The sequence below is a fragment of the Notamacropus eugenii genome, chromosome 7, assembly GCF_028372415.1.
Source record: "Notamacropus eugenii isolate mMacEug1 chromosome 7, mMacEug1.pri_v2, whole genome shotgun sequence".
Classification (NCBI taxonomy): domain Eukaryota; kingdom Metazoa; phylum Chordata; class Mammalia; order Diprotodontia; family Macropodidae; genus Notamacropus; species Notamacropus eugenii.
In genome coordinates, this window is record NC_092878.1 from 68,490,004 (window position 1) to 68,510,577 (window position 20,574).

The following is a 20,574-nucleotide window of genomic DNA, read 5'->3' on the forward strand; positions in this document are numbered from 1 at the left end:
TCAAAGATGCAGCCACATCAACATATTACCCTGACTTGGATGTCAATTTCAAGGTTCTTACCACCCCCTTCCATATCCAGTGGATTGTACTGAATAGTCTTATAAATCACCTTTGGGAATATGAGATGTGTGCTTTTCCCCTTTCCCCTCTTTATTATGAATGCTAGTTTACTATATAATCACTCACCTGAGAAGGCATTTGCTACTATATTTAGCAAATCAAATGGGTAGGAAAAAACTTACCCATACTCCAACATTAAAATTCCTCCAATTTTATGAGAAGCCTCAGTCCAGTTCCTTTAGAGAAGGGTTTGTATTTAGGTGAGTAGCCAAAAAGTGTCAGGGCTGGGTCAGAATAATCAACAAGGGCAAAGGTGAACAAAATACTCTTTTATGTTCTATGTGGTTAATGGAAGATTGACAAAAACCAGGGAGGAAGCAATCAGCACTCTATAGCTCACATTATTTTCTTCCGATACCTTGTGTATCCAGTAACTATCATGAAATAGGAAGCTCGTCATAGTGCAAAATTATTTTATATGGCTCAGGCTAGCCAAACATAGCCTAGATAATTTAAACAGCAGTCTTATTCTCAGTTTCCTTCATAGATGACAGTGGTTTGAAAAGTATAGTACGGCATTCAAGTTTATTGCTAATGGGCAAATTTTTCTGAAGGCACTTGGATTACCTGTAAAATCAAAGTGACTTACGTCCTTCAAATGAGGTGACGTTTTTTAATTTTCTTCGTTTTGAGGCAATGAACATCCTTCAACACTTCATTTTCAGACATGAAGTTGTTTGACTTGATTTCAAACACTTCTACTAAAAAGAAGTAAGAGAGTCATCAGATAAAAACAGGAATCTTGGGAATGGTAGCACTCTTTGGATCTAAAGTCTTTCTTCTAGCTCATAACCCTGGGTGGCAACCCCCATAGAGATGCTGTCTTGCCAACCACTTGTACAAGTGTTACATCCACATTTATTAAAGATGAAAAAAAGAAAGTTATGGCCATCAAAGTTATTGGCATTGACAAATGGTTCAAAATCAGAAATTAATATGACTTTTTTCATTGGAAATGGTGTTAAAGAAGACGCATTAACATCTGCTTTGCTGTTGTACTCTGAGGACTATCAGGCCTTTCCATCTGACTTGTGGAGTAACTCTTCTTTATGTGTTATACTGCTCCATGAGAGCAGAAACTCTCTTATTTCTCTTTTTATAGCCCCAACATTTAGCATATAGTGCTTTGCACAAATAAATACTTAATATATTTTTTCATTCATTCATTCTTTCACTCATTCATTCATTCATTCATTCATTCATTCATTCATTCATTCGGCTAGGTCTAGAAGGGACTTTAAAGTACATCTCACTCAAACTGGTCATTTTACAGGTAAGGAAATGAAAAGTCCTAAAGCTTAAAGAATTCACCCAAGATCAAAAAGACATTGTTGCACAATCAGAATTTCAACTCAATTCTCATGACTCTAGTTAGTTTTCTTCCCATTTTACCACATGTGAAGAACATGTATTATGATGTAAGACTTTGTATTTGACATATGATAGTGTCATTGAAAAGTCCAAAAGGAGAACATTTATACATATTCATGAAATAAAAATGAAAGACATTAGGGACATTAGCCACTATATCTTTTTATACACAACACATAGAACCACTTTAAAAGTGATGGTAGCTTCTTTTTGGGTGATATTATCTAACAAAGAATATTCTATTGATGTCCTGTGACTCAGTACCACTAATATTCCAACAAATATCTCAGAAAAGTGCAAACTGCTTTGCAAAAGCACATTCAAAACTTAAAATAATTTTGCTACACATTTAAACATTCACACATTAACAGAAAACTGCTAGTTTTTATATATAACTTTTATTGAGAAGACTGAAAAGACTTAATAGCACTTTCATTTCTTCTGTTACTAAACTGGTAGCGAATAAGTTAACTGAATAAACTGAACCAAGCGTGCCAAATTCCCCTCTATCAGTGAATAGTTATAAAACTCTAGAAGGCCCTCTTTCCTGAAAGCAGGAAACAATTTTCCATCTGTAAGATTTTGGATCTAAAACAAAAATTAATAATTCTTCCTCCATGATTTGTTAACAGACCATGAAGACGTGACTTTCTTTTTAAGCGAAAAAAAAAATATCCAGGCAAATCAAGGGCACTTCATTTTCCAGTCCCATGCATATATTATGTGATCTGAACAACAGGAGTAGAGCAGGAGGGAGCCATGAAAAATAAAAGGGACTCTTGAGGCTCATGTCCAAAGAAGTTTTCAATCACACTTTAAAATTAAGTATCTCTGATCAGGATTTAATTTACAGTTTAAGATTTAATAACACACTCATTGAATGTTAATTAAATAGCAATGGATCATTTAGCAACCTGCTTAATGAGGTATAACAACTATTGCATATAAAACATAGAGACATTATTATTACATTGCTGTTAAACTTCAATAAATCTGTTTGAATAATTATCAGTATTTAAGTATTACAAAATAACTAGAAAAAACAGACATACCTATTTATATTTAATAAAATATTATGGGAATAATTAAGTCCTCTGAATTCTATTCCAACTTTTCTGCCTTGAATGCAAATGAGACTAATGGGAAGCCAGTGCCATTAAATTAGGGCCAGCATTCCAGCATGCCATCTAAAATGCTACTGCTATTGTTTATATTGTCCTCAAGGGAAAATCAACAGTATCCTTCTAATTAATCAATTATTCATTAAGTACCTACTATGTACAAGAGACCACAATAGGTGTTATGTGTAATAGAAAAAATTTGGACATAGTTCCCCTATCAAAATGCCTACAACTATGGATCTCATTTTGTTTCTTTGAATCCCAGCTCTACCTCTTAATGTCTTTGTAACTTTGGACAAGTTATTTAAATTCTCTACCGGCTATTTCCTTGGGATTTGTCATCAATTACTTTGCAGGCTAATGATAACTCAATAGGGCTAATAATTGCTTCACTGGACACCCTATTGCTGACATCCTAAATCACTTTTTAAAAGAAAATTGACATGTAGATTGTTGCTATTGTTTTTTTAAGGTCATTGTTACTGGTAAATATTATTATTTCTCTGTATATGGTCTTTCTTTTCATCCAGACTGTAAGCAATATAAGGGACAGGACAAGAAATATATGAGGTTATTTCCCAATGACTAAAACATATCTCTTCTCCTAATGCCAAAGTTTATTAATAATTTTGAGATCTTTATTCCTAGTACTTTGAGGAAGAAAGAGAGATAAAAAAACACTAAGAATGAGGCAGAAGTTCATTCATCCTAATACTTTAAAATTCTCTTTTCCCAAAATTTGATCAAGTAGCTTGACAGATCATGCTAACAGATACAAAAGATCCTTCATCCAGGCAGATAGCAGAACTAGAATATTAGATAACTGCAAGAATTCAGTGTTCAAAGGCAGAAAATAATGTTAAAAATAAAGTGTTTAGTAGTTTTTTATCATATCTGACTCTGTGACCCCACTTGGGGTTTTCTTGGGAAAGGTACTGGAGTGCTTTGCCATTTCCTTCTTTAGTTCATTTCACAGAATGAAGTAATTGAGCCTAACAAGATTGAGTGACTTGCCCAGGGTCACACAGCTAGCAAGTGTCTGAGACCAGATTTTAATTCAGATTTTCTTAAATTCAGGCCTGGCTGCTATTCATTGGACTACCTAGACGCCACTAAAAATAAAATATTTAATTTATTATTTCCTCTTTCTGCAAGTTCTCTTTCCTTTTGTGGATTCCATGTGATAAAATTCAAGATAATGTTTAACTAATACAGATGGATATCTTAAAGTATATTTTAATTTCATATTTTATATTTCATAAAGCCAAACATTATACATGGAAACACTGATGTGGAAATACATGTACTGAAATAGGAAGCTAATATATGTAATGTCTATTGACTATGAGCAATCTTTAGATTGTAAACTACTGAAGGACAAGGAATATTATATTTAAGTTTGTATCTCTTCTACTTCCCATCAAAATGTATTGGTTATAGAATCACCTCAGTAATTACATATTGTTGGGTGCTGAGTAAATGAATGTATGATAGTAATATATGGAATTGGTATTGACAATCCTTGCCTCAACCTAATGAAATATTAATTAAGGTAATAGCTATTGGTTTTGTCAGATGATATTGACACATCAAAAATATAATCTCTTGAGTTTTATATATTAATATTATACTCATGCTTTCTCCAAAGTTAATTATTTTTGTAATACACTTTTCTGTGCTATAAGTATTCTTAAATAGACAAACAAGCATCTTCAAAGAAATGTCAACCCAGGTAGGCTATACAAATTGGCATTTTAGCATTTTGATTAGTTGAGTACATGTATATGATAACTAATAAAGGAGTGATATCTACTGTCTATGTCTGGAAAGGGCAATTAGTATATTAGTTATTTGTGGTCTGTTTACATTGTTGTCTTGAAGTGAAATTGTTTTACCTAGTGATATTTTTTTTTGTTTTCTTTAAATCATTTTACACACATATATATATATATATATATATATATATATATATAGTCAGGAATTAAAAATTAGTGACAAGATTTCAAAATTTAATATTTAGGCTTGAGCTTCATAAGTATGTTTAAATCATAGTAGGGAAATCAGAATCACTTAATATTTTCCTGTGATAACACTATTAACTAAAATATAGGCTAATTTTAAACTAGATGGGACAGTGAATAGAGCATTTCTCCTGAAGTCAGGGACTTCTGAATTCAAATCTGACTGCAGATGATTGCTTGCTATGTCTCTCTGGTCAAGTTGCTTAACCTCTATCTGACTCGGTTTCTCCTATCCTAAGATGTGATAATATTTCTAAAGAGTTTCAAAAGTGCTACTTACAGGCTAATTATTATTATTATGAGATATATACATGTATGCATACATTTATATTTCTATGTCTACCTGAATATCTTTTCTTTCCTTTTCTCCATCCTTTTTCTCCCTCCTTCCCTTACTGGATTTCTCTCTCTCTCTGTTCTCCTTCCCTCTCTCTCTGTCTCTCTCTCTCTCTGTCTCTGTCTCTCTGTGTCTGTCTCTCTGTCTGTCTGTCTGTCTGTCTGTCTCTCTCTCTCTCTTTTCTCCCTCTCTCTCTCTCTGTCTCTCTTTCTGTCTCTGTCTCTCTGTGTCTATCTCTCTTTCTCTGTCTCTGTCTGTCTGTCTCTCTCTCTCTCTCTTTTTGTTCTTATGTCTTGAATTGGTGGTACACATTGTTTATGAGCTAATCCTAGTACTGAGTAGAAAAAGAAGAATGATATAAAGTTTGGGAAACTACACAGTGCTCCCAATGTTCCCAAGCTTCCCTGTGCTGCAACAGCCCATGTATTTAGTTTAAAATGTCCACATGTAATGCTAAATGGCTATGATTATGGAACATTGTGATCTAAAGTAATTAAAATTATAGGTGCTCCAAAGATAACTATGGTTCAGAAAGGGATCTAACAATAAACACAAAGCAATGTAAAGTCAATGTTGACTTGCACTGAATGAATGTCATTTAGTAAGACAGAAACTAGGTGGACAGTCCAAGTGCTAAACTGGTATGATCAAGTTATTACAAGAAAGAAAGGGAGGCCTCTAGTAAACTGGGTAGATCCACTGTGAAAGAATTATGAGAAAGAGTCACAGAGTGAAAAATGTATTAAAACGTTGTGACATTCATCGGAGACAGGGGTTACAGTAATGAAATTGTAGAGGTATCACACTATCAAAATAGAGTCAATATATGCATTAAAAACAGACAACAGTATTCCTAATTAACAGAACAAATTTATTTTGGGGAGGAGAAAGTAGAGACATTTTTCTATGTTCTACTAGCATCTAGTAAAAATGTCTTTCTTTAAATAATAATTGTGCTACATTGTATTTACAGTGTAGACAGTGTTCTTTTCAGTTCTCTTCAGTATGATACCAGTAATAATAATGCATGATTGCTAAATATCCTGCCTGTGATTCTGTGTGTATCTTGTTTCTAACTTTTCTCCTCTCCTCTGCAAGCATTAACTGTGACCATGTCACTGTCTGCTCAAGAAACCTGATTCGATTTCTATTGCCTTTAAGATAAAATAATGGTCTTCTATTTTGTGCTTTTTAAATCCTTTGCAGTCTGAATCCAACTAATCTTTAAAGACATATTTTATATTATTCTCCTTCATGAATTTTGTGTTCCAGGGAAAGTGTTATAGACATTCATACTATTTCATCTCCTTTCTAAATCCCATTTCCATGTCTTTGCACAGCCCCTGTCTGTCTGCCTGTCTATCTTATCTAAAATAAATGATGCAGAGGGAGTATAAGCTACACCTATGATTGAATAGGAAAAGGAGAATTGGATAACAATTAGGAAAGTTCACAGTACTTCCAATATGCTCATGCTGACATGCATTAACAAGAGACTTCTGCTTCTAAGTATCCCTTAAAGATTCTGCTCCTGCACTACCTCCTAACAAAGGGTTCCCTGGTGCCACCAGTAGTATATACTTTCCACTCCTTGGAATACTTTCATATTTATCTTTTCATTACTGATATGTAATACTACTGCCACCTCACTCACACTCTCCAGTAGAATAAAAACTCCTTGAAAGCAAGGATTCTTTGGCCTTTGTATGTCCCGATTCCAGCACCATTCTTTCTATATAGCAGTAAGCATTCACAAATATTTGTTGAATTGAATTTGATGTCATGTGTTTGAGTGCTGAGAGAGATAAAGACAAACCAAGACAGAGGTAGAGACAGAAATGCAGAACAAAATAGAAACAGAGAGAAAAAGAGAGAGACAGAAGACAGGCAGAGGTAGAGACAGAGAGAAGGAAAGATAGACATATATGCAGAAAGAGGCACACAGAGAAATAGGTAAGGAGAGCATTAACTTAGCTTTATTTATTTAGTTCAGTTTACATTTATTTAATTTGCTGTATCCATCCTTTGGGTCAAAATATTATGAAATAAAGGCACATTAAAGGAAATGGTAGAAATCCATCAAGGTGCTTGATTTTTTAAAATTTCCTCTAAACAACTTGAAACATTAAAATTCTTGTGCTACCCTTACTCCTCTATGACTGGGCTATTAAGCAGGTGGAAGGTTAGTATTCACCACCTGCTGTACTAGATTGCATCGCATGCTCATGAGACTGCCTGGGTTTATCATCATTTATTAATTACTTAATCAATGAAGTCGGTAAATGGTGACCATAATTATCCCAGAAGGTCATTGAAATAAAGGAGAAGAAAGTCCCAGGGCAATGAGGCCCTGGTTCATAGCCATTTATCTGTAACTGTGTGACAAGATGCTATTTTTTATTTCTGCTTTGAATTCCAAATTAAAAGTCAGCTGAACAAGCTAGGTCAGAAGACAATACCAGATTAAGGAATTTACCCCTTTCCTCTTGGAAATGTTTCTGTACCCCTAAATAATGTTTATATAAAGTATATAATCCTTAAAATATTACTGCTGACTCACACTGCACTGTGCTGAAACAGAGGTGATTCTACCAGAGTTTAACATTATTATTACTTTCTCCTAGACTGAGTCACTAGCAAGACCAGAGGAAGTTCTGAAAGAGAAAAGTCCACCACTATTTGAAGACTTACCTTGTGAGCCTTTGTGCAGTGTAGAATGGGCTTTATTTTCATGAAATGCATACAAGAATATCCTTGTTAAATTTATGATCCAAGCGATTAGCAGAACAGTATCCATAAGTAGTGTGGTAACTAAGAGAATATTGAGAATCAGCTCATCAGATCAAGTGGGTGTATTGTATGCATACAATAAGAATAAGGAAAGACCTAAAGGGGATTTGTGGGAACAGTCCCCATTCGCCTCAAGACAAGACTAAGTACGATCATAGCTCTGACACTGGGAGACAGTGGTGGCCACAGAAGATAATTCTGTATTATCTCTGCTATTAGGAGTATTTTCACAACTTGAGTGCTTATACATGATGTTGCCAAACTGCGCAGTGGAATCCATTTCTCAGATTTCTATTTGGCATCACTAGTCATGTGAAACTTAATGAATATATTGAGAAATTTGTTCTTTCCAATTACAGGAACCTCGCATAGGTGAGTATAATCCTCAGTTGCAAAAAAAAAAAAAAAGTGGCAGACTAGAATCCATGATTTTTGACATTTTGACATTAGTATTTGTCCCTCTCTCTATTTCAGCTGTCACTCATTCTGTAGTTCTTCCTTTGATTTTCCTTTTCTTCTTTTGTCTTTGGAAATTAATTTTCATTTCATTCTGGTAATATAAAGTTTTGTGTTATTAAACTGTCCAGGTTGTCAAATGCTGCTTTATTTGATAGTCTATGGAAAGGGGATATGTCATCGGTTATCATTGGCAAGGAAATGTGGGTGAGGGACAGCATGTCACAAGGAGTTAGGTGGTACAGTGGATAGAGCATTGCCCCTTGAGTCAGGAAGATCTGAATTTAAATCAGGCTTCGGACAATCACGAGGTATGTAACTCTGGAAATGTCACTAAACCTCTATTGTTGTTTTTCATCTTTCATTCTTGAAGAGGACTAATCTTTCACTTTCCTCAAATGCAAAATGGAGATAATAATAGTATCTACCTTAAAGGATTAGTGTAAGGATCTAATGTGATACCATGGGTAAAATGTCTGACACACAGCAGACACTTAGTATATGTTTATTTTCTCTCCCTTCACAAAAGATATAATACTGGTCATGGAATCAGGAAGTACTTAATTTTACTCCTTTTTCAGATATTTGCCAGCTGAGGAAGGAGTAAAGCCCACTTTCCAATCTTTAAAAAAGAGCAAAAACTATAGCATTTGTGCCATGGTTATTTTGAAGCTCAAATAAGTAAACACAAAGTGTTTTGCAAAGCTTCTTAAAAGTCTCTATGAATGACAATAATTGGTATTATGTTACCAAAGTTTGCTAGAGGGAAAAACCTGAAGTGGTGTAAGTAAAGACAAGAGACAAGAAAATTGTCTTTAATTCTACAGAAAAAAAAAAAAATGAGCCTGAGATTGAGTATTTGTTGCAAGTAGACGAATCCAGGAAGATATACGTGAAAAGTGGGAAGCCAATTTTCTGTTGTTGGAGAGGAAGCATGGAGAAGTGTATTTTAGTTGACTGATCATTACAAATTGTTGATAGAGCTAGAGATCTGTCCTCAGATGGACCAGAGGTCAAGATGGTTCTCCAGAGTTTAGGAGGACTAATGAACAAGATAGTTCTGTATTCACTTGATAAACTAAAAATACTCAAATATGATAACACAAATTGGAGGCAATTAGGTAGAACATTGTTTAGAGTGTTCTGCCTGGAGTCAGGAAGTTCTGAGTTCAAATTAGACCTCAGATATTTACTCATTGTATGACCTGGGGCAAGTCACTTAATCTCTGTATTTCTCAGTTTCCTCAGTGGTAAAATGAAGATAATAATAGGACCTTACTCATAGGTGATAGTGAAAAACAAATAAGGCAAAATGGATAAAGTGCTTAGTGCAGTGGTTAGCAAATTTGTAGGCACTTAACAATTGTTCATTTCATTCCCTCTTAGTATAAAAATTGATATTGACACAAAAGAATTAGTGGAAAATATTATAGAACTTTTAATATTTATAAACCGTGAGGCATATTTTAACATTTATTTATTTACTTAGTAGAGTTTTTGTTTGACTGTTTTTTAAAGAAAATTGCTTAATTTGAAAAGGGTTCAAAGGAATAGCCAGTAGTCTTTGAATGTGACCTGAGAACTGATTATTCACTGTGTCTCCAGAAAGAAACTCTGAGGCTGACTTCTCAAATAAATAAGACCCTAATATTTTCTTTATAAAATCTTCAAATGTGTTTACTTTTCGTATCAGAATGAGAAATTTCAATGTAGTTTCAAGGTTAATTATTCACTTCATTGACTAATTACCCTAGTGTTTTAGCTACTCTTAGTTTTTAACTTTTATGCCTTGGGAAGTAACTGAGACCTTGCTAGGAAAATAGAGGCAGGTTTGGCATATTCTTATGAATACTAAAATGGTCCATGTTATGAAATATTTTTTCCTGAAATATGTATATGTTTAATTTCCAAATTATTCAAATTATATTAAATAATTCCACCATGGTGAGAATCTGGTTTATTTAATGAAATAATTACAGACCTAGGATATGTTCACTGAAAGATTATTGTATTAATAGTAACTTGCCTTTATGAATCCTCTGCAAGTTTCCAAAGTGATTGATTAAATGTGTACTATCTCAAGTAATCTTCACCATGTTTCTAAACCAAAAAATCTATAAACAATCCCTCCTCTCAAGGAGCTTATAGTGAAGTATAGAAGCTTTCCCTATAAACTATACTGGACCACTTGGGGCAGGGACAGCTCTACATCCAATTTCATTCAACAGGCAGTAGCTATGGAACAAAAGACATTTGTCCCTTACCCCACGATTTGGGGCCTAATTTGTTTGAGGGGGGAATGACAGAGTGATTGTGCTCAAACCCTGTCCTGAGATATCATGTTATGTGCTCATTGTATGTGATCCCTGTTATATTGTTGTAAAGTTCTGTTGACACCAGTTGCCTAAGATATTGTTTTATATGCTTATTTTCTGTTATCCCTGTTAAAATACTATTGAGACCAGTTGTCCTACTGGCCAGACCTATGGAATGAATATGAAAGATCTTGGGTTCACATGTAATGGTAATTTAAATGGAAAGATCTTTCACATTCATTAATATGCCCTTGAGACCTGCCTGGGTCACATGGAAGTCTGAGTCACATGGAGCCTATAGTGGGAGAAGCTTGCTGAATAAATAAAACAGGAAGGGTGGAACAGGAAGAGGCAGAGATAGAGCAGAGTTGAGAGGAAGTTAGTCATGAGACTAGTCAGAGCTTGGAAGGATGCAGGCAAGCATGCAGCTGGCTAGTATGAGTGGAAGAGCTTGTTTGTGATTTCCTTTAAGGTAGCCTGCTTGTGATCTGTTTAATGGAACTGGTTTTTGGGAAGCCTAATGCGGGGAAAACTTGGGGAAGATGTTGTCTTCTTCATTGTTAGTGTGTATAGATTATGATGGATTTAGCTTTCTGGTGTCTGAATAAATGTTTTGGTTCTGTCTTCCATGTGGAGAGTCTATTATATTTCATGATTCAGAATTGTGCAACGATATTCATGGCTGCCATAGGTACTGTGAATATTACATTGGTACTACAGACACTTAAACTTTTTCTGAGCCCTTTCCCCTTCACCTGAGGAAAGATATCTACCCTAATGAGTACATATATCTCCTTAGCCGGATGCCTTCTTGAAATCAAATGCCTGATTATTTCTTTTAAGTAAAAAAGATCTGATTTTGCATATAGTCATTCCTATTTTTATATGCTGAAAATTGTATGTGTGTGCATGTGTTCAAGTACATTTGTGATCATATGTGTTGTGTATGGGTGTTATGCTGAGTATTACAAAATGAATGAGTACCTAGCGGTGGAGGGTGGGAATGTAACTCCTAGAGAATTTCCATACTGTAGTTTGTTTTTGCGAAGATGGGAAATATTTTGATTAGAGACAATTGACAATTTTTTTGTCCTTAAGTCCTGTTAGGTATGATCTCTTGTAGCACTGTGATATTCACAGGACCTACAGGAGCCATAAATACCCTAGCACAATTCTGAATTGTTACATACAACAATCTCCAAATGGAAGACAGAACCGAAAAGTTTATTTAGACACCAGAAAGCCAAATTCATCATAGTAACAAAAATCTATACACAATGACAATGAAGAGAATTGTACCATCCCCAAGCCTTCTCCCTGCAAGTCTTCTCATAAACCAGCTCCCTTAAACAAAATCACAAGCAAACTCTTTCACTCACACTAGACAGCTGTCTGCTTGCTAAGTGCATCCTTCAGTTCTTCCTGCTTTCTGAACAAATTCCCTCTCAGTTCTGCTCTATCTAGCTCTGCCTCTTCTTGTTCCACCTTTCCTGTTCTACCCCTTCAGCAAACTTTTCCCATTACAGGATTCATGTTACTCAAACTCATGTAATTTAGGCTTTGATGTGTCTTAAGCAGGCCACATGGGCCTATTAATGAATGGGAAAGATCATTCCATTTAAATTACCATTACACCTTTCAAGTTACAACTTCCCACTAGTCTTTTCAATTCCAGAAGCTTATATGCAGTCTGCTATTTATAAGCTCAAAAGAAAACCACTGCATGTATAAATTTTAAAAGGTGATAGTAAATGCACTGATGCAAATCAGAATGCAACTGGTGTTAGATGGATATCTAACTGGCAATATGCCACCACATTCTTGATAATGGAGTTGAGGTCTCCTTTGTCTAATTTGACTAAAAGTAAAAGATAAAGGTAACTAGGAAATAAAGACCTAGAAAATACTTGAGAGAACAGATCAATGTTGACATGATAATTAGTAAAAAATATGTCATTGCCTGGGTTCATTGACTATTCAATAACAGCAGCAAATCTTTGATTTACAAAAACTCAACTAATCAAAATTCTTATTTTCTTTTTTCTACAGTAGATTTTGAGGATAAAAAAGCCAATGAAAGAAAAAGTGAATTTTGAAATTGTATCTAAAGAAAGTAATTTCCATGATATGTGGTCAATAAACAAATCTCATCTCCCTTATTTCACAGTATTTACCGAAACTCTTAGTGTAGATTTAAACTATTATGTGACTATGGGTATGCATATATGTACATGTATATATACATGTATGCATATATATTTATGTCTCCACACAATATACATCCACACATATATACATATACATACACACACATATTACCCAGGTGTCCAGCTTTCACCCAACATTTCACCTGTGGTTCCAAGAAGATGTGGCATGTACAGCAGCCAAACTCCAGTAAAACTATTGTGACAGATGGACTCAACCAGGTTGAGGATAACTGAAAAGTGTCAGACACATTAGTGAATTGGAGGAATATCTATCCCGAGCACGTCAAGTCTTCCCCTAACAAAATGGAAGAATGAGAACAAATTGTCGCAATGCCCATGAAGGAAGTGAAGTAAGTGCTGTGGGGTGCTTAGAGCTTGGTCAGGCATTGAATACACCAAGGTTGTCCACTGTATCCCAGGTCATTGTGAGTCATCTAGATTTTTGTCTGCTCACTGGGTTGTGATGACTCAGGAAGAGAGAGGATGATCACTTTATTCAACTGTGTCTTATTTAATTCTAATTCACATGTAAGTCAAGATATCACCTGCATAATTTCATTAGTCTTCTTTGAAAATGAAGGAAAAAAAATAATAATAAATATGCATGCAAAGACATATCACACTAAAGTTGCAATTTAATTGGCTTAAGTAGTTCCTGATGAGGAATTGCTTCTACCAACACAGATAAGCACCTCAATTTATAATCAGAGAGTGATTTCTAGGGCATTGAGATATTATATAAATTATCCAGGATCACCCAGTTTATATGTGTTAGAGCAGAAATTAAACCTAGTTCTTTCTGACCCTAACACAATTTTTTAATCCACTATGCAATGCTGTTACTATAAAATATAATAATTAATACTAGAATACATAGTACTATTAGTGATAATAATATTAAACTTGGGCACAAATTTGGTAAAAAAAAATTACATTTGTGCAATGCTTTTGTCATTTTTGATGTTATGGTATCTAGTACTTCTCCCATTTCCCACATGTGTATATATAAGCCCCAAAGTCATGAAAGTGTCAGGTACAACAATACATACACAAACTTCCATGGGAGCTTTTATTGTTATTAGACTGAATTGAATTGAACCTAGAAATATAATTATGATATCTATAGGTGCATCAGAATGAAAAGAGAGGATCACTAAAGGAGGAGAAATACATGTGTTGTAATGAATACACACTCATACATAAGTGTGTATAAGCCTGTATACACACATGCACACACACTATTAATTTTTGATGCAGATGAGACAAAGCCAGTTTGATACATATGCCCATCAGTCTTTTCAATTTTTTATCAGTAGCATTTTTTCACCTCCTTTTATTACTCTGACACTTGTAACTTTCCAACTTCCATGCATTCTCTCATGTCATTTCTTATGCACATAAATCATTCCCTCTTAATCTCCATCTGTTAACTGTATATATTTACCAAAGGCCCAGGTCGTATTCCACCTCCTCCAATAACCTTCCCTGAAAGTAATCTCTCCTTCCACAAATTTTCCTAGAGCAGCATGTCTTGATTTCTCTTTTGCCCTTATTCTTTTGTTATCTTCTGTCATATGTTGTACACATATCATAATAATTAGATAATATGGCTTTTTAGGACATTTTTCATCTTTATCTCCCCAGAAACCAGCAACAGTGCATTGCATATAATAGATACTTAATAATTTTTTGAGTAACAGTAGTAAAGCCAAATTCAGAAATGAAAATGGTAGCAAAGCCTTCAACTGCTTTCCTAGGAGCATGTAGCAAGCATATTTAATAATTATATCCAAGAAAAATATAAGAATAAGAAAATATAAAAACCATGCATACATCAAGTATTTCTTTTATCCCCTATGTAGCTCTTGATGTGAGAATTCCCTCTACCATTGGAGATTCCATGCCTTCTATGATTTAGTTGATTAATATTAGGAGTTGCCTGAGACATAAAAGGGTTAAGACACTTTCTCAGGTAACATAGGTGATAAGTATCAGTGGTGGGATTGAGTTGAAATAACAAATGACAGAAATAAAAATGATATAAGTGATCAATTAAACAAGATCACAGAGTTGGAGGTGGAAAATACCTAAGAGGCAGATAGCCTTATTCCTATTATTTAAATCTGCATAAATAAATATCTCTAAGCATTTATTTCTAGAAATAATATTTCCTCTTTATACCACACATTATTTCTTCTATTGCCAGAGAGCGCAACTCCAATAGGCTGCCCATGTTGTTTGAATGCAAAATGGATGCATGCCAAAAAGACTACTTTATGGAGAACTCACATTAGGCAGGCAATCACATGGTGGTTAGAAGAAGTGATACAAGAACACTGTCAAGGTTTCTCTCAAGAACTTCGGATTTGATTGTGTGACACAGGATACACTGGCACAGGACTGCTCAGCATAGCATGCCCTCATTAGAGAAGGTGCTGTGCTATGTGAGTAGAGCAGAAATGAAACAGCACAAAGGAAATGCAGGATGCACAAATTTGGTATAAACACCCCAAATGTTCACTATCGGTTCTCAATCTGAGGTAGAGCATTCCGAACTCATATTGGTCTGATCAGCCATAGTTGCACACATTAAAACTTCACTTTATCACGGAGATGTTATTTTGGTCCTCTTCAAGAATGAAGGACAACAATCAACCAACCAGCATTTTTACTGGAATTATAATTTACTAATCACTTGGAGGGTATTATACTACCAATTTTCCAAAATCCTTTATACAGTGGAATTATCACAACAATCCTCTTTTGTGACATTTACCCGAGAGAAATTCCAGACATTTCTGGAAGTATTTTAAGTATTACATAAGGAAAACATATGTTAGTAGGATGCTGGAATATACATTTAGAGATGATTTTTTGTGCATTTTCTTTAAATTAATAACAGTAGAAAAAAGGAGGGGGGTTTGCTTTTATAACTATATAGGTTAAAAACAAGAAATTATTCTACATTATTTGAGTAATTTAAATCATATACAGGGTAAAGCAAACCGAAGCAGGAAAACAATTTATAGCATAAGAAATATTATAAAAAAGAGAAAATTTGAAAGACAGAAGAATGCTGATAAATGACATGGCCAGATAAGATTACAATAAAAAAATGCCACCAACATTCTGACAAAGAGGTCATGGTCTCAAAATGATGAATGAGGCATATATTTTTGACCATGGTCGGTTTCTAGGAATTTATTTTGCTTGACCATGAACAACAATTACAAAGGTTCATATTCATTTCCTTTTTTTAATAAGGGATGGAGGAAGGAAAGAAAATAAATTTTTATTAACTAAAAAGTAAAAAAAAATGAATTATATATACAGAGACATATGTATATACATGCATGCATGCATACATACATACATACATGCATGCATGCATGCATGCATGCATACACACAGACAGAGACAGGGACAGAGACAGTGAAAGATAGAGCATCTAAAGGAATTGCCCTGCATTATCAATGTTGACTGTCTACATTGATCAGTTTTTGTTTTTTTTTTTTCTAAATAATTGTCTGATTCTCAACTGTGGAATTGGCCTAAGGTTCAAGCAAAGCAGAATAAGTATATTTTCACATGCAGTTCCTAAAGTGCTTAGAAATGGGCAAAGCTGACTGAGTTTGCGGTCCATTAATGGTCAAGAGTATTTTCAAAATGCTCTGTATGCCTTAAAACCAAAAATATATATTTTTCCCCTCAGCACTTTTTCCTTTAATTTATAAATGCATGTGTTCAAAAGGAATTTAATCTTCTCATTTGTGATTTATTTACACTAAAATCATTAAAATGCTGCTTTGTAAGAGGCATTTAATTTCCAAGAAACCTTATAAGGATTCTCTTAAGGATCCTTTTAAAATATCTTTTCTTAAAAACAGGAAGTTATATTTTTGCCAAGTGTAAGTGACCTTGAACACCATTGGTTGGAATTTAGTTGGAAAAGTCTAACCTGTAATACTTGAGTCAGTTTTAAGCTTGGCAAAATGTTTTCTTCCACCCTAAAGGAGTTGGGAAATTGATGAAGTGGAGAGATACAGGAAGTGTGTTCCAGGTGGCATAATCCATATGCTGGAGTTATCACATTAACAGTAGTTATATTTTCAAAAATGATTCATGTTAAGTACTCTATTACACTGGAGAGAAAATATCCTAAAAGTAATTGCTTAAAAAAGAAGGCACATTCCCCCAATCCTGAAAGGCAACTCTTTTACTTCAAGTACTACTCTCATTCCTTATGTATTTTTTTGGAGCAGTAAGATGAGATATTACTAAGTTTTCACATTTTTCATTTAGGGGGTGGGCACTTTATAGAGATATAGAAATGATAGAAGGCCTATCTAGTTTATTAATATCACAATAGCTTGAACCCTTCCTCCTTATTTCTTTTGTATACTTCATTTTGTCTGAATTCTTATTTTATCTAAATTAGCATTATTTTTTTCTCAAATTTTCTCCTCAATCATTTGTCTCCTTTTTCTTTTTCTGGAAATAAATATTTGTCCTTAGGATGAATTTATTCATACTTCTTTGATGATCGTTTATCCCCACAAGTTCTTCTGAACACAACCTTATCCTATTTATCTTCCCTACTTCAAATTTCTTTAAGTTATGTGTTAAATTTTGTTGTTGATTAATTTTTTTAAATTCTTCATCACAGGTGATAGAGATCTGATTTGTAAGCTTTCATACCACCCCACTTCTTATACGGACTTTATCCTATTCCCCCATGATTCTTTTCTATTTTACAGATTAACAAATTACTTTCCTTTATCTGCTCATATGTGTTAGATTAACATGTGTGATATGTAAAATAACTGTTCCTTAAACAACTGATTGAATTTATCTCTAAACACTTCTGGACCCAGGTTTCCCTGTTGGTTCCTTCCATGCACACAGACACACAGACACACGCACACCCACACCCACACATGTATGCACCTGCCTGTGCACACTTTGATAGTTCCTTTACAATGTTAAATTTCATTTTTGGAAATTTTGCTTAATATGTCTTTTTTATCTACTATTAATTTTGGATTTTTTTTTGTAGATAACCATGCATTTTCTTTAAACTTTTGGCTTTGCTACCACAGAATTAGGTATGACAGGTTCTGACAATGCATATATTTCTTATCTCTAGTTCCTCTGTCTCTTGTGTCCCCTCTTGCTATTTCTGCAACTTCCCATTATGGTACCAATCCCACAATACACACGGATTCATCTATAAGGGAGTATTAATTCAGTTATTCCTACTTTTCTTTTCTTACTTCTTCAAGGCCTCTAAGATTTATTTTTATCCCCTTCAATTTGATTTCTTTAAAACAAAACATCAATAAAAAAGAGAAAATTGATTTGGTTATTTAGCTTTTTTTGTACATGTTCTTGTTTCTTAAAGGTACTTAGCTGCCCTTCTTGTGATATTTTTTTTTTTTTTTAGTTTGAAATATTTGCAAGTCAAATACTCTGTTTTTTTCTGACTGGAGGTGGATTGAAGAAACTAAAATTTCTCAAATAAAGTAAATACCTTCACAGGTTGAAGGTACATTTTTTTATGAACAGCAAAATTTACATTTTCCACATTCGAGGTAAATGGATTGAAATTTGAGATAATTTATCTGAAATATGCAATCCCATTTTTCTCTTATTTATTTTTATAGTCGTAGAAATATTTCAAGTTATTCAAATCATCCCTCACAACTCCAGGCCTTTCCCTTGGCTTCTGTCAAATGTTTTTTTTTGTTTTTTACTGAATTTGTCAATTAAAATTCTACAAGTCCTAGAGTTTCAGAGATGTGGGAATTTCTCTAGAGATTACCATGAAATTGATCACTTACTATGTTTTACTATATTTGATAGTTCTATCATGGAAAGGAAGGTAAGTTAGAAGTGTCAGATCTCAAACTATGCCACACATCTATAAAAAAAAAAAAACAACTTTATTTTATTATGGACTTAAGAAATAAAACAAGTATTTCCATAAAATAACAGAATAGAAAAAAAAAGGTGATTGCTCATGAAACTGCAAATCTATTATGTACAACATGCTATTCCTTTTAAACCTAATTACAATAAAACCTGATCACAGTCATAATTATCAAAATGCTTTGATACTTCTTAAAGATTGAAAGGAAGTAGAGTGGAACAGATTAGCTACACAAATTACAAAATGAAGGAATTAGCCTACTCTTTGAAAAACCTTAACACTCCAGTTGTTGAGCTGAGGACTCACTCTTCAGCAAAAGCTATTAGAAAATAGGAAATCAGTCAGGCAGAAATTGACTTTAGATCCATGCTTCACCTTATATACCAAAGTAAATCATAAACGGATATGTGATTTAAATATTAATGACCACACTATAAGCAAATTTGAGAAAGAAATAATAATCATTTAATTTATGGATAGGGGAAGAGTTCTATGATATCATAAGAAACAGAGACAATCACAAAATATGACAAAGACATTTTTGTTTTATATTTAATTGTATATGTAACACCAAATAAATTAAAATTGAAAGGGAAATGCTTAACTTGGAAAATAAGTCTGTCATAAATCTCTTTGTGGGTCTCATTTTCAAGATACATACATACATACATACATACATACTTACATACTTACATATGTGTGTGTGTGTGTGTGGAACTCAATCAAATTTATAAGAATGAGAGCCATTGCACAGTTGATAAATCCTGAAAGGACATGAGTAGCATAAAAAATCCAACCATAACCATAGTTATGTAAAAAAATGCTTCAAAATAATTAATAATTATGGATTAGAGAAACACAAGTTAAAGCTACTCTGATGTTCCATCTCACACCCATCAGATTGACAAAACTGATAAATAAAAAAGAATGTTTGAAGACCTTTAGAAAAGCCAACAAATTAATACACTATTTTTTTGGAGTTGTTTGGAACTATCGCCAAAAGTTACTAAACTGTGAAAACTCTTTTATTCAATAATATCAAAGTTAAATATATATACCAAAGACATCAAAGAAAGAAGAAAAGGATCCATTTGTCCAAAAATATTTATAGTACCTCCTTTTCTGTGGTGCCAAAGAATTTTAAAATAAAAACGTTGTTATCATTTAGGGAATTGCTGAATAAATAATGATAAGTGAGTATGACAGAATTTAAAGTGCAGTTAAAAAATACTGAAAATAGAAGTTTCAGAGAAATATGAGAAAAATTATGTGAATTAATGCAGAGTGAAGTAAGTAGAAGTAGGAAAATGTCGTACAACATCAGTCACACTGTTAATGGAAGCAATTTTGATAGACTTAATATTCTGATCAATGCAATGACCAATCATGACTTCCCATGACTGATAGAGTAAAATGTAACACAGCCCAATAGAGAGGTGATGGATTAATTATGCAGAATGGGGCATGCTGATATAAACATAATCAATAAGGGGAATTTTTCTTGCTTATGCATATTTGATAGAAAAGGCTTGTATCATTTTTTTCCTTTTACTTCTCAAAGGGTTAGAGGAAGGAAAACGATTATTAATTGAATAAAAATAAATTTAATTTTTAAAAAGTTTGGAGTAGCATATGTCTTGCTGTATAGAAGTAAGATTTCATTTTGTTGCACATACATATGTGTAGATATCTACCTATGTAGATATAAACGTATACCTAATATGTTTAGGCAAGTACATATCCATATATACATTTATGTGTGTATATACATAAGTATGTATGCACACATGTATATGAACATGATGAAGATATATGCACATATATGTACATTAGATAGACAGATAGACAGACAGACAGATAGATAGATAGAAAGATAGACAGATAGACAGACAGACAGATAGATAGA